Source organism: Cynocephalus volans, chromosome 3 (genome assembly GCF_027409185.1).
Source record: "Cynocephalus volans isolate mCynVol1 chromosome 3, mCynVol1.pri, whole genome shotgun sequence".
NCBI lineage: Eukaryota > Metazoa > Chordata > Mammalia > Dermoptera > Cynocephalidae > Cynocephalus > Cynocephalus volans.
In genome coordinates, this window is record NC_084462.1 from 8,650,800 (window position 1) to 8,663,579 (window position 12,780).

Consider the following 12,780-nt stretch of genomic DNA (forward strand, 5'->3'; position numbering starts at 1 on the left):
TCTCTTTCCTCTTTTCTAGAGGCAGAGGCTCCTCCTGGGTCCTTTTTTCTTCCAGTTGGCAAATGGGTTGGTGGTGGTTGGGAATTTTCTTCCTTACTCTATTTAGGTAAACTGGTTTCTGCATTTTGGGGTAGTTCCATGTGTGTCTCTCCCTAGATCAAGGCAGTTGCATGGGCTGTGCATGAACCTCTCATCCCCAGGTTTACTACTGCATTTGGAAATGTAGGTTGGGCCACTGGCATGGGTCTGTGCTCTCTCACTTATTTCTCTGGGCTCTGCAAGTGGCTGTCCATGTGTTAATGCATTCCAGTGGTTGGTGTGCCTCCTGTATGATGGTGGGGCTGCTGCAGTGGCAATGAGCCATGCTTGTGGTGAAAGTAGGTGTGGTGAGCCATCTGCATGGCAGCTGTGTCTGTGGCAGTAGTGGTGACTGCCTGCAGCTACTGACATCCTGGGCATGCTTCCTGCCATGTGCTGGTCAGGTGGGGGACTGCCCACCCCTGCATTGTAGTATATTTTGGGGTCAGGTAGTGCAATGCCTCCAGCTTTGTTCTTTTTGCTCAGCATTGCTTTTGGGGGGGTCTTTTGTGCCTCCAAATGAATTTTAGAATTGCTTTTTCTATTTCTGTGAAGATTATCATTGATATTTTGAAAAGGGTTGCATTCAATCTGTAGATCACTTGGGGTAGTATGGTCATTTCTACAATATTTATTCTTCTAAACCATGAACATGCAATTTCCCATCATTTTTGAACCTTCTTTAATTTTTTTCATCAGTTTTTCATAGTTTTTTTAGTAGGAATTTTTCACCTTTTTGGTTGTATTTATTCCATGGTGTGTGTGTGTTTATATATACACATATCCATATCCATATATATATATATATATATATATATATATATCCATATCCATATATATGTATATTTGTACCTATTGTAAATGGAATTGCTTTCTTGATTTCTTTTTCTGCTGGTTTGTTCTTGGTGTACAGAATCAGTACTGATTTTTGCATGTTGATTTTGTATCCTGTAACTTCACTGAAATTGTTGACCAGTTCTTAAAGTTTTTTGTTAGTGTCTTTACGTTTTTCTATATGTAAGGTCATGTCATCAGCAAAGAGAGACAATTTGACTGTCTCTTCCAATTTGTATTCTTTTTATTTTTCTCTTGCTTAATTGCTCCAACTAGAACTTCCAGTGTATGGTAAATAAGAGTCTTGAGAATGGGCATCCTTGTCTTGTTCCTGTTCTTAGAGGAACTTTTCCCCATTCAATATTATGTTAGCTGTAGGTTTGTATTCTGTGGCCTTTATTATATTGAGATACTTTTCTTCTATATCTAATTTGGGATGTTGAATTTTATTAAATGCTTTTTTCCCCCTGCAACTATTCATGTGATCATATGGATTTTCTCCTTCATTTTGTTGATGTGGTATATCACATTTATTGATCTGTGCATGTTGAACCATAGTTGCGTCCCTGGGATAAATACTACTTGATCATGGTGTATAATCTCCTTGATGGGCTGTTAAATTCTGTTTGCTAATATTTTGTTTAAAATTTTTGCATATATTTTTATTAGGGATATTGGCCAGCATTTTGCGTATGTATGCCTCATCTGATTTTGGTATCGTTCATGCTGGCCCCATAGAATGAGTTTAGGAGAATACCCTTTGCTTCAATTTCATTGGGTATTTTGAGAAAAGTTGGTAACAATTTTTCTTTCCAAGTTTGATAGAGTGTAGGATTGAAGCCATCCAGTCCTGGGCTTTTCTTTTTAGGGAGGCTTCTGATTACTGATTCAATCTTATTACTCATTATTGATCTCTTCAGGTTTTCTATTTCTTCTTGGTTCAGTCTTGGTAGGTTGGTTGTGTCCAGGAATTGACCTATTTTCTCCAGATCTTCCAATTTGTTGGCATATTGTTTATTGTAGTCTGTAATAATTCTTTGTATTTCTGTAGCATCATTCATAATGTTTCCTTTTTTATTTTTTATTTTCATTATTTGGGTCTTCTCTATTTTTTCTTATTCTATCCAGTGGTTTGTCAATTTTATTATCTTTTCAAAAGAATCAACTTTTAATTCTTTTGACCTTTTGAATAATTTTTTTTTTTCTGGTCTCTATTTCATTTAGTTCTGCTCTGATTTATTTATTTTAATTTATCAATATACAATGCATTTGATTTTCATGGCCCTTTACCAATTTCTCCTTCTCCACCACTCCCTATTATTACTTTTTAAATCTACTTATTTTGGGGTTGGATTGTTTTTGCTCTTCTGTTCCATGAAGTGCAACAGTGTGTTGTTTATTTGAAATCTCTGTACTTTTTGATGTAAGCACTTATTGCAATAAAATTTCCTTTCAGTCCTGCCCTTATAGTATGCCATAGATTTTGGTGTTTTCTGCTTCTATTTTCATTTGTTTCAAAATTTGCTGATTTTCTGCCAATTTCCTCTTTGATCTATTGGTTGTTCAAGAGTATGTTTAATTTTTATGTATTTTTACAGTTTCCAAAGGTTTGCTTATTATTGATTTCTAGTTGTATTCCATTGTGGTCTCAAACATTCTTGATATGATTTTAGTTTTTAAAAATATATTGAGTCTTCATTTGTGTCTAACATGGGTCTATCCTATCCATGTGCTAATGAGAAGAATGTGTATTCTGCAGTTGTTGGATGAAATGTTCTATAAATGTCTGTGAAGTCTACTTGGTCTATAGTGCAGTTTAAATACAATACTTCTTTGTTGATTTTTTGTCTAGATGATCTGGCCAATGTAGACAGAGAGATGTTGAAGTCCCCAACCATTATTGTATTGGTGTCTATCTTTCCCGTTAGGTCAAATAATATTTGCTTGTTATATCTGCATGCTTCAATGTTGGGTGCATATGTAATTACAAATGTTATATTCTTTTGGTGAATTGATCCCTTCATCACTATACAGTGTCCCTTTTTGTCTCTTTTTATAGAGTATGGAGTAAAGTCTATTTTATCCAACAAAAGCATAGCTACTCCTGCTCAATTTTGGTTTCATTTGCAAGAGATATCTCTTTTCCTCCTTTCATTATTAGTATATGTGTGTCTTTCCAGGTAAAGTGAGTTTCTTGTAGACAGCAAATGATTGGGTGTTTTGTTAGAATCCATTCTGCCAGTCTATTTCTTTTGAGTGGGGAATTTAATGCATTTAAATTCAAGGTTGTTATTGAAAGGTATTTTCTTACTCCTGACATTTTGTTAATTTTATTTGTGGTTCTTATATATATATTCTATCTTTCTATCTCCTCTGATTATATATATGTGTATGTATTATTGCTGTTGATTGTTTAGCCTTGCTATTTGGTGTTTGTTTTGTTTGTTTTCATTTATTTTTACGTAATAAGATATAATTTCATTATCTTTCTCATTTGTGGAGTTACTCTATTAATGGGTAATATTCTCTCAGATGTTATCATCAGTTTAGTTATCATTTTTGTTTTTGTTTTTGTTTTTTGCTTGCAGATGTAGTACTCTCTTAGGGATTTCTAGCAGAGCCAGACTAATGGTGATAAATTTTCAGGTTTTGTTTTTCAGGGGAAGTTTATTATTTCTCCTTCATTTCTGAGTAAGTCTTAGAGGGAAGCTGGGTGACCTGAGAAGGCTGTGGGGGCAGGGGTTGCTGGGAAGAAGGCCTCTCACCTTAATTTAGACCTCTGATTGCCCTCAGGACAAGAAGATCAAGGAGTAGAGGCCACAGGAAAGGTGAGGCCCCTGGGACTGATGCCTGGACCCCTGCTCTGTTCTCTGCCTCCAGGCTGCCCCTAATGCCCATCTGTTCTTTTCTGCTAGGCTCAGCCTGAATGTTGATGTCCTACAAAGAACACTAAGTAAAAGGGGGAGGTACAGGCCCTGAGAGGGGAAGTGCAGGCTAAATCACACCCAGGAAGCAATAGGCTAAGGAGGAATGTTTGGAAACCTTTAGGGGGGTCCTAGATGGAGTGCAGGATGAAATCATAAGCTGTGAGGTTTTGGGAAATTTTGCCTTCTGATGTTCACCTTACAGAACTTCACATATCTTCTCCCCTACAGACATGGCCACAGTGGATAGACTTCCTGAGAAGGACAGAGAGATGGACATCCCAGTGAGTTTTTGTATTAGTTATCTATTTGCTTTGTAACAAAGTCCTGCAAATTTAGTTGCTTATTCAAATTATCTCAGTTTCCTTTGTGAGAGATTTGGGAGTGTCTTAGCTGGATGGCTGTAGTTCACAGTCTCTTCTGTGGTTGCAGTGAACATGTCAACCAGGACCGCATTCATTTGAAGGTCTGACTGGGGCTGGAGGGCCCACTTCCAAGAAAGCTCATTCCCAGGGCTGCTGGCTGTAGACCTCAGTTCCTCACCACATTGGCCTTTTCATGGAAGGTGGCTTTTCTCAGAAGGAGGGACCCAAGAGATGGAAGAGCAGAAGGCACAATGTCTTCTTTGGCCTCACCTTGGAAGTGACATGCCATCCCTTCTGCCATTTTCTATTGGTCATGCAGACCAACCCTGATGCTGTATGGGAGGGAACTCTATGACGATGTGATTTCAGGAGGTAGGGATCATTGGTGGGAACTTGGAGGTGGCTACCACATCCTCCATCCCCACAGACCCGTATCCTCACCCACAACTGGACACTAACTAATGCCTGTCTCAGATCCCTGCTGCCTGGGACCCCCAGGTTATGACATATGCTCAACTGGACCAGTGGGCCTTCACATGCAGGACATCCCATGCTGTGTCCCAATGGTCCACAGAGCCCACAGGTGAGTCCAGCCCTACACGGTTCTTGCCCGACACTGATCCCAGACCCACCTGGTTCATGCACTTGAGGACACAGGAAATCACTCTAGGAAAAGCCTAAAGCAGCCATGTGAGGGCTTCTCCTTGGAATCATCCTGGTTTGGCAAACCAGCTAGTCAGCTCTTTTGGAGACAACTCTGGAACTTGGAACATCTAGGAGATTTATTAACCAGATGTTTCCTTCCACAATTGACAAGCTCCTTGGAGAGACTATGTTGTAGCTCCTTCCAGAGACCCAGCTATAGTCACTTGGCTTTTTCCAGAGACCTAGTACAATCACCTGTCTGTTTCCAGAGTCCCAGCTACAGCCACTTGGTTGTTTGCAGAGACTCAGCTACAACTGCCTGGCTGTTTTCAGAGACCCTGTTACATTTCTCCAACTAATTTCATGAAACTTTTGAAGTTTTTCATATCATGGCAGATGTCTTCTGTGAATCCCCCAATTTTTCCCTCTTTCCAGCCTATAGAAACCATTAATCTATTATATGATTTTATGACTTTGTCTTTTCTGAACACTTCATATCAATGGAATCACACATTGTACAGCCTTATGTATCTGGCCTATTTCACTTAACATGTTTTAAAATTTCATCCATGTTGTAGCATGTGTCAGTGTTTCATACTCACATATATTATTCTTGTATATTATTAAGACATATTAATATTTATATGCAAAAAGATTTATTTCAAGGAATTGAGTTGCAGGAAGTTGGTCTGGCTTGCCTGTAATCCATAGGGCAGGCTGGAAACAAGGTAGGAGGTGATACTGTACCCTGGAGGCAGAATTTCCTCTTCCTCAGGGAAACATTTGTCTTGCTCTTAAGGCCTATCAGTGTATTGGATGAGGCCCATCTACATTATTAAGCATTATCTCTACTTAATGTCAAGGGATTGTAGATTTTAACCACATCTACAAAAATAAGTCTACAGCAACACCCAGACTGGTGTTTGGTTGAATAACTGGATTCTAGAGAGAGCAAAGTGGGCACATAGAACTAACCACCACACAGGGATAATCTCTCTAATGAAAGATTTGTAACATTAATTGCATCTGCAAAGTTTCTTTCCCATGTGATATAATATATGTACAGGTTGCAGAGACATCTGGTGCATTAGTTCATGGACATCTTTGGTGGGAGGGACATTCTGCCTACGATGGTGACCCTTAGAGGTCAGGTCCAGGGGAATGGTGGGGACTGAAGGAGGCCAGTAGTTCCCAGGACACCGTGCATAGAAGGGCCCAGCACTTGGTTTAATGCTCAGCTCTCACTGACTTGAAATTCTTCATCATTTTGAGCAACGGGCTCCACATTGTCATCTGCACTGGACCCCAGAACTTATGTAGTCAGTTTTGGATTGAAGTGCAGAAAGGGCAGAGATCTGGGACAAAGCATCTGAAAATGAACTGCAACAATTGAGAGAGAAGAAGGAAAGGACCTCTGGACAAGAGAAGGAGGAGTAGGAGAGAGGTGTGTCCTAGAAGCCTGGGGAGGATGCACAGTCCCCTTCCTAGCGGTCTCAAAAGAAGGACAACTGAGATAAAAAAACAAAACAAAACAGTAAGGTCCACTGGATTTAGCAACAGTGCAGAGGCCAAAGGTGGCCTGAGTGAGGGCTGGCCCAAGGGGCTGAGTACAGAAGCCAGATTTCTATGGGGGAGGTGAGAGAGTGAGGAGGTGAGAAAGTGCAGAGAAGTGAGCAGATAATTCAGGGAGTCCTCTGTGAAGGGAGGAGAGAGGGAGAGAAAGTGTCAGGAAGGAGAGGTCAGATCAATGAAAGGTTTTTGTTTGATCTTTTGGATACATTTGCTACCATTTTGTGTCTTTTTTTCAAAGTAATTTTTAATGACACAAGTGATTCTTGAACCCATCCTCCATGGAGGGAGAAAGAGAGAGAAAAAAACCCCTCAACTAATAAGGCTTTTATGAACTCCTCCAATCCAATCCCCATCTCATGTACTTCCTGAAATTAGTCTGGGGTATGCACTTCCCAACCCGGGCTGGGCTCTTAACAAACATGTAGACCAGGGTTTCCTCCCCCTCCCCAGCTTGCCATTTGGGGCTGGAAGCTTCTCTGCTGTGGGTGGCTGTCCTGTGCACTGTAGGATGTTAGGCAGCCTCCCCGGGATCTGCCCACCAGATGCCAGTAGCATTTACCTCTCACACTCCCCATTTCCAAGTTTGGACAACCAATAATGCTTTCAAATTGCCTTCGTCTCTTTGGGTTGCTATAACAAAATACCATAAAATGGGTGGCTTATAAAAAATAGATATTTATTTCTTGCTGTTCTGGAGGTTGGGAAGTCCAAGATCAAGCCATCTGCAGATTTGGTGTCTGGAGATGGCCCTTGCACATAGACAGTCATCTTCTAGCCAGATGTGCTCACATAGTGCAATGAGCAGGGGTCTCTGGGTGTTCTCTTTTTAGGGCACTAATCCCATTCATGAGGGCTCTACCCTCAGGAGCTAATCACCTCCCAGAGGCCCACAAACCCATCACCCTGGAGATGAAGACTTCAACATAAGGATATTGGGAAACACAAATATTCAGACCATAGCACTGATGTTACCAAATATCCCCTATGATGGGAACCATTATATCCCACATTTGAGATTGATTATATTAAGTAATATAAATTATACTCATAGAAAATGTACATTTTAAATACACAATTGAAATCCTACGATTTTGGATTCCCCCCTTTTTCTCCCACTTAACAATTAATTTGGGGAATTGTTTATTGTCAGTACATACAGATTTAAAAAGAAAGAGGTTTGAGTTTACTTCAGCGTTGCCAAAGTACGTAACACCAATAGAAGCTAACATTTATTAAGTGCTTAAATCCTTCTATGAGCTATTTTAAAAACTTTCTATAAGTAACCTCATTTAATTTGCATGTAGGGTTGATATTATTATGCCATTTTATAGATAGGGAAAGTGAGGCATGGAGAGGTTTTTGTTGTTTTTTTTTAAGTTTCTTTAAGGTGACTTAGCTAATTCAGCTATGAAATTAAGCAGGCAGTATTTGATCTTAGGCAGGCTGTCCCTGGCATAGAAGGAGAGATATAGGAGAGGGTATAGTCTATGTAGAGAGGTCCCCAGGAGCAGAGGAAAAGGAATCTGTCCAATAGAACTTTCTGGAATGATGGGATTGCCAGGTTATTGGCAATGTCCAATATGAAAGGCATATGTGGCTGTTGAGTACTTCAAATAAAATAGTGGGCCTGAAGAACTAAAGTTTTAATTTTATTTCATTTTAATAGATTTAAATCGGACTAGCCACCAGTGGCCAGTGCCCTTGCATTAGCTGGCCTGGGTCTTGAGAATGTGAGGAGGGGTTAACCCAAGACAAGGGGAGGCTGCTTTTTGTTTCATTTTGCATTGTTTTGGCAGCTGGCCAGTAAGTGGATCCAAACCCTTGACCTTGGTGTTATCAGCACCACGCTCCAACCAAATGACCTAACCAGCTAGCCTGTGGAGGTCATCTTTTGAAATGCAGAGCAAGAGGGCAGGTGGAGAAAACTGCTGGAGTGGAATGGGAGCTAGTGGAATTTCCCACCCGCTGGGCTAGATCTCAATGAAATGGAGGCTGTGGTAGGAGGGGCGGGACACTTTCATTAAGCTGGAGCAGGAAAGAACGAGAAGTTGTCTCAGATCCCAGCCCCATGAGGACTGCATGGCAACACCTATTGAGCACTTGCTGTATGCCAGGCCCTGTCCTATGGGTGTCTCACATTATTGTCTCTTTTATTCCTCACTTAAGACTGTGAGGTAGGGGCTATTATTATCTCCATTGAGCAGACAAGAAAAGCAAGCCAGTGAGGCAGGGCTTGTCCCACAGCTCACAGAGAACCATAAGTGTGGAGTGATGGATGCATGGGGCTGTGGGATTTTCTCCAGCAGTTCAGGGGCACCCTTGGAGGGGACCACAAAGGGAGTAACCCAGGATTGCGGGTAGAAATTCTCACAACCAAATACACATTGCAAGAGCTCCCCACACCCCCAGATCCAGAGGGAGGGGAGAGAGAGACAAAAAGAGACCGAGAGAGAGAAAATAGTGGGAGGGGGATACGTGAAAATACACACACAAAAATAAAAACAGAGAGTATGAAAGGCTCAGAGTGGACAGAGAAATAGAAACTGACACGTCAAACAATGAGAGCGGCAGAAATTCAGAGGAAGGGAAAGGCACAGATAGTCACAGTGCTAGACAGAGGGGTGGAGACATTAAGTAGACAGAAAAAGATAAGCAGAAAAGAGACATCCAGGTGGGAAGACAAAGGATAAAGACACAGAAATGTGGAGAAAACAGAGACAGAAGGAGAGAGAGAGAGAGATGTAGGGGAAGAGAGAGAAAAGGGGATGCAGAGGGAGGCCAAAGAGAGGAAGATGCATTTTACCTACATGGGAGGAGACCCAGGCAGGCAGGAGTGGACTGCAATAGTCTGGTTGCTTCCAAGGACTCCTCCAAGCTGGGCTCTGCCTGTGTTGGTCTCCTTCTCCTTCTAGCTGAGATGTCTCCCAGTGCACCCTCCTCCCAAAGCTTGCATCAATTGTGTTTCTTCCCGCCTTCCTGCCCACCCCAATTCCACTAGTAAAATTTCTGTGGAAAAAAAAAAAAAGAATATCTTGGTATCAATGGGAAAAGCTAAGGAAGTAAGGAAGGGCTGAGATATAGTCACTGCAAACCTCTACAAAAGTATTGTGTGTATTTATCTTCATCTTTGGTTGGTGTAGGAAATTTGTAAAGTCTTTCCTGCTTTGACTCTAAATATGAACAGTAAAATTATGGCAAGAGCCCATATGTTGGTGTCAGGCAGGCTTGTATTTGAGTCCCAGCTGCACCAACTCTTGCATGTGTGATCACAGGCAAGTAACATTTCACTTTCTTCATCTGTAAAGTGGGGCTGCAGTAATACCAAGTTCCTAAGGATTTGCTGTGAGGATGGAATGAGATAAGCCACTCAAGGCACAAAACTAGCACAACTAACGCATCTGTTTGTGCCTCCCCTCCCTCCCGTCCCCTACTCTGCCCTCCCCTCCACCCCTCCCTTCCCTTCCTCTCCTCTCCTCACTTTGTCCTCTCCCTGGAAAATATCACCCACATTCCATGCCTTGAATGTGGGTCACTCCGACCTCCTGTTCCTGAGCTACCCCCAACCAAAGCAGGGGACTTTAGACCCCCGAGCAGGTGCGAGTCTAGAATTAACTCTGTCAGCAGGATTACACTATCTTCTTTTTCAGACAGACAGCCTTCGTAGTTGTAAGCAACAGAATTCCTCTCTGTGTAATTTAACCAGAAAATAAAACTTTAGTTGTTTTAAAAACCACATAGCATTAAATTTATCACTTTAATCATTTTTGAGTGTACAATTCAGTGTTAAGTATGTTCACAATGCTGTGCAACAGATCTCTAGAACCTTTTCATCTTGCAAAACTGAAGTTCTATCCCCATTAGACATTAATTTCCCCTCTCTCCTTCGCCCAGCCCTTGACAACCACCTTCCTACTCTCTGGTTCTATGATTTTACTATTTTAGATACATCATAAAAGTGGAATCCCAGAGTATTTGTCCTTTTGTAACAGGCTTATTTCACTTGGCATAATGTCCTCAGGGTTTATATTTATTGTAGAATCAAACAGGATTTTTATTTATTTATCTATCTATTTATTAGTTGGCTGGCCAGTATATAGATCTAAAAGATTTTCTCTTTTTTAAAGGCTATATAATATTCCATCGCATGTATATACCACACATTCTTGTGCTTTCATTTGTTGATGACATCTCGGTGGCATCCACCTTTTGGCTATTGTGAATAATGCTGGAATGAGCATGGGTGTGAAACATCTTCTTAAGATCCTGCTTTGAATTCTGGATACATACACAGGAGTGGGATTGTTAGATTATATGGCAATTCAATTTTAATTTTTGATGAACGTCCATACTGTTTTCCATAATGGCTGCACCATTTTACATCCTCACCCAGAGTACAAAGGTTCTAATTTCTCCGCATCTTACCCACACTTGTTAATTTCTGTTCTTTTTATATTGGCCACCCTAATGCATATGAGGTGATATCTCATCATGGTTTTGATTTGGAAAATAAGCTTTTGAAAGGATTTCGGGGTATTACTAGTAACTCTGGAGGACCAGAGACTCAGATGTAAGGAAGACTCTTTAAGAAAGAACCGCAATCAGACACAGGACTGCTTTCGGGGGTGTTAATGCTGCCAGCACTGGGCTAAGACACTGATATTCTCTCCATCAATACTCAGTAACATCTCAGACAGCACAATTTCCGTTGCTGGCACACAGCCCCGGAGGTCTAAACTAGACTCTGCCACCGCTGCACTTGAAAAGTTTATGTACCGATACTTTTGTCGTAAGGGATTCTGCATGATGTTTAATTTTCCATGTCACTAACTTTTTCAAATTTATTTATTTATTTTAGTACATACATATAAAATTGTGCATAATTATTGTGTAAAACATGATGTTTCAAAGCATATATACATTGTGGAAAGGGTAAACCTACCTAATTGATAAATGCATTACCTCTCATAGCTACCTTCTTTTTTATGTGTGATGAGAATACTTAAGATCCACTGTCTTAGCATTTTTCAAGAATACAGTATGTGGTCATTGACTATTGTCAACGTACTGTACAATAGATCGCTTGAACGTATTTCTCCTACCTAACTGTAAATATGTGTCTTTTAAGCAAAATCTCCCCAATACCCCCACTTCCCCAACACCCCCAAACTCTGGTAACCAGCATTCTACTCTCCACTTCTATAACACCAATTTTTATACATTCCACATATGACTGAGATCTTCTGGTATTAGTCTTTCTGAGTCTGGCATATTCCATATAACATAACTTCCTCCAAGCTCATTCATGTTGTCACAAATAACAGGATTTCCTTCTTTTGGGGGCTGACTAGTATTCCACTGTGTTCACGTACACATTTTCTTAATTGATTCTTCTGTTTATGGACACTAATTTTCAAATTAATGTCTTATATGGGTGCATTCTGATTAATAGAGTCTAAGTCCCTAGTCTGCACATTTTCTGCAAGGAAGTCCGGGAAACAGAGCTTCTACTTTCACCTTTAAAGGTAAGAACTCAAGGTGCGAACTTCCCCAGACATATCAAGGTATGCACAGGTGTTGAATATTCAAGAGTAATGATTAGAATAGCTAGGTATCCACCACAAATGCTTGGGTAAGAGTAATCTCAGACTTGCCGAGACCCGCTTTTTTTCTATCTTTTCCCCATCCCTTGGAATTTCCTTTTTCTCTTCTCCCTTGATTATGCTTTTAGATTCATTTCCAGTTAAGTCAAACTGCTCTTTGACTCTTTCCCTAAAGAATATTCTACAAGCACCATTTGCTGAAGAGGCAGTCTCTTCCCCATTGAATAGGCTTGGTGCCTTTGTCAAAGATCAGATGGCAGTAAGTGTGTGGGTTGATTTCTGGATTCTCTTATCTATTCTATTGATCAGTGTGTCTGTTTTTATGCCAGTACCATACTGTTTTGGTTATTATAGCTTCGTAGTATAGCTTAAAGTTGGGTAGTGTTATGCCTCCAGCTTTATGTTTTTTGCTCAGCATTGCTTTGGCTATGCGTGGTCTTTTGTTATTCCATATAAATGTCTGGATAGTTCTTTCCTTTTCTGAGAAAAATGTCTTTGGAATTTTGATGGGGATTGCATTGAATTTGTATATCACTTTGGATAGTATGGACATTTTCACTATGTTGATTCTTCCAATCCAAGAACATGGGATATCTTTCCATCTTCTTGTATTCTCACTAATTTCTCTCAGCAGTGGTTTGTAGTTCTCATTATAGAGATTTTTCACCTCCTTGATTAACTCAAATCCTAAGTATTTTACTTTTTTGGTGGCTATTGTAAATGGGCAGGCTTTCTTGATTTCTCATTCTGCATGTTCACTAT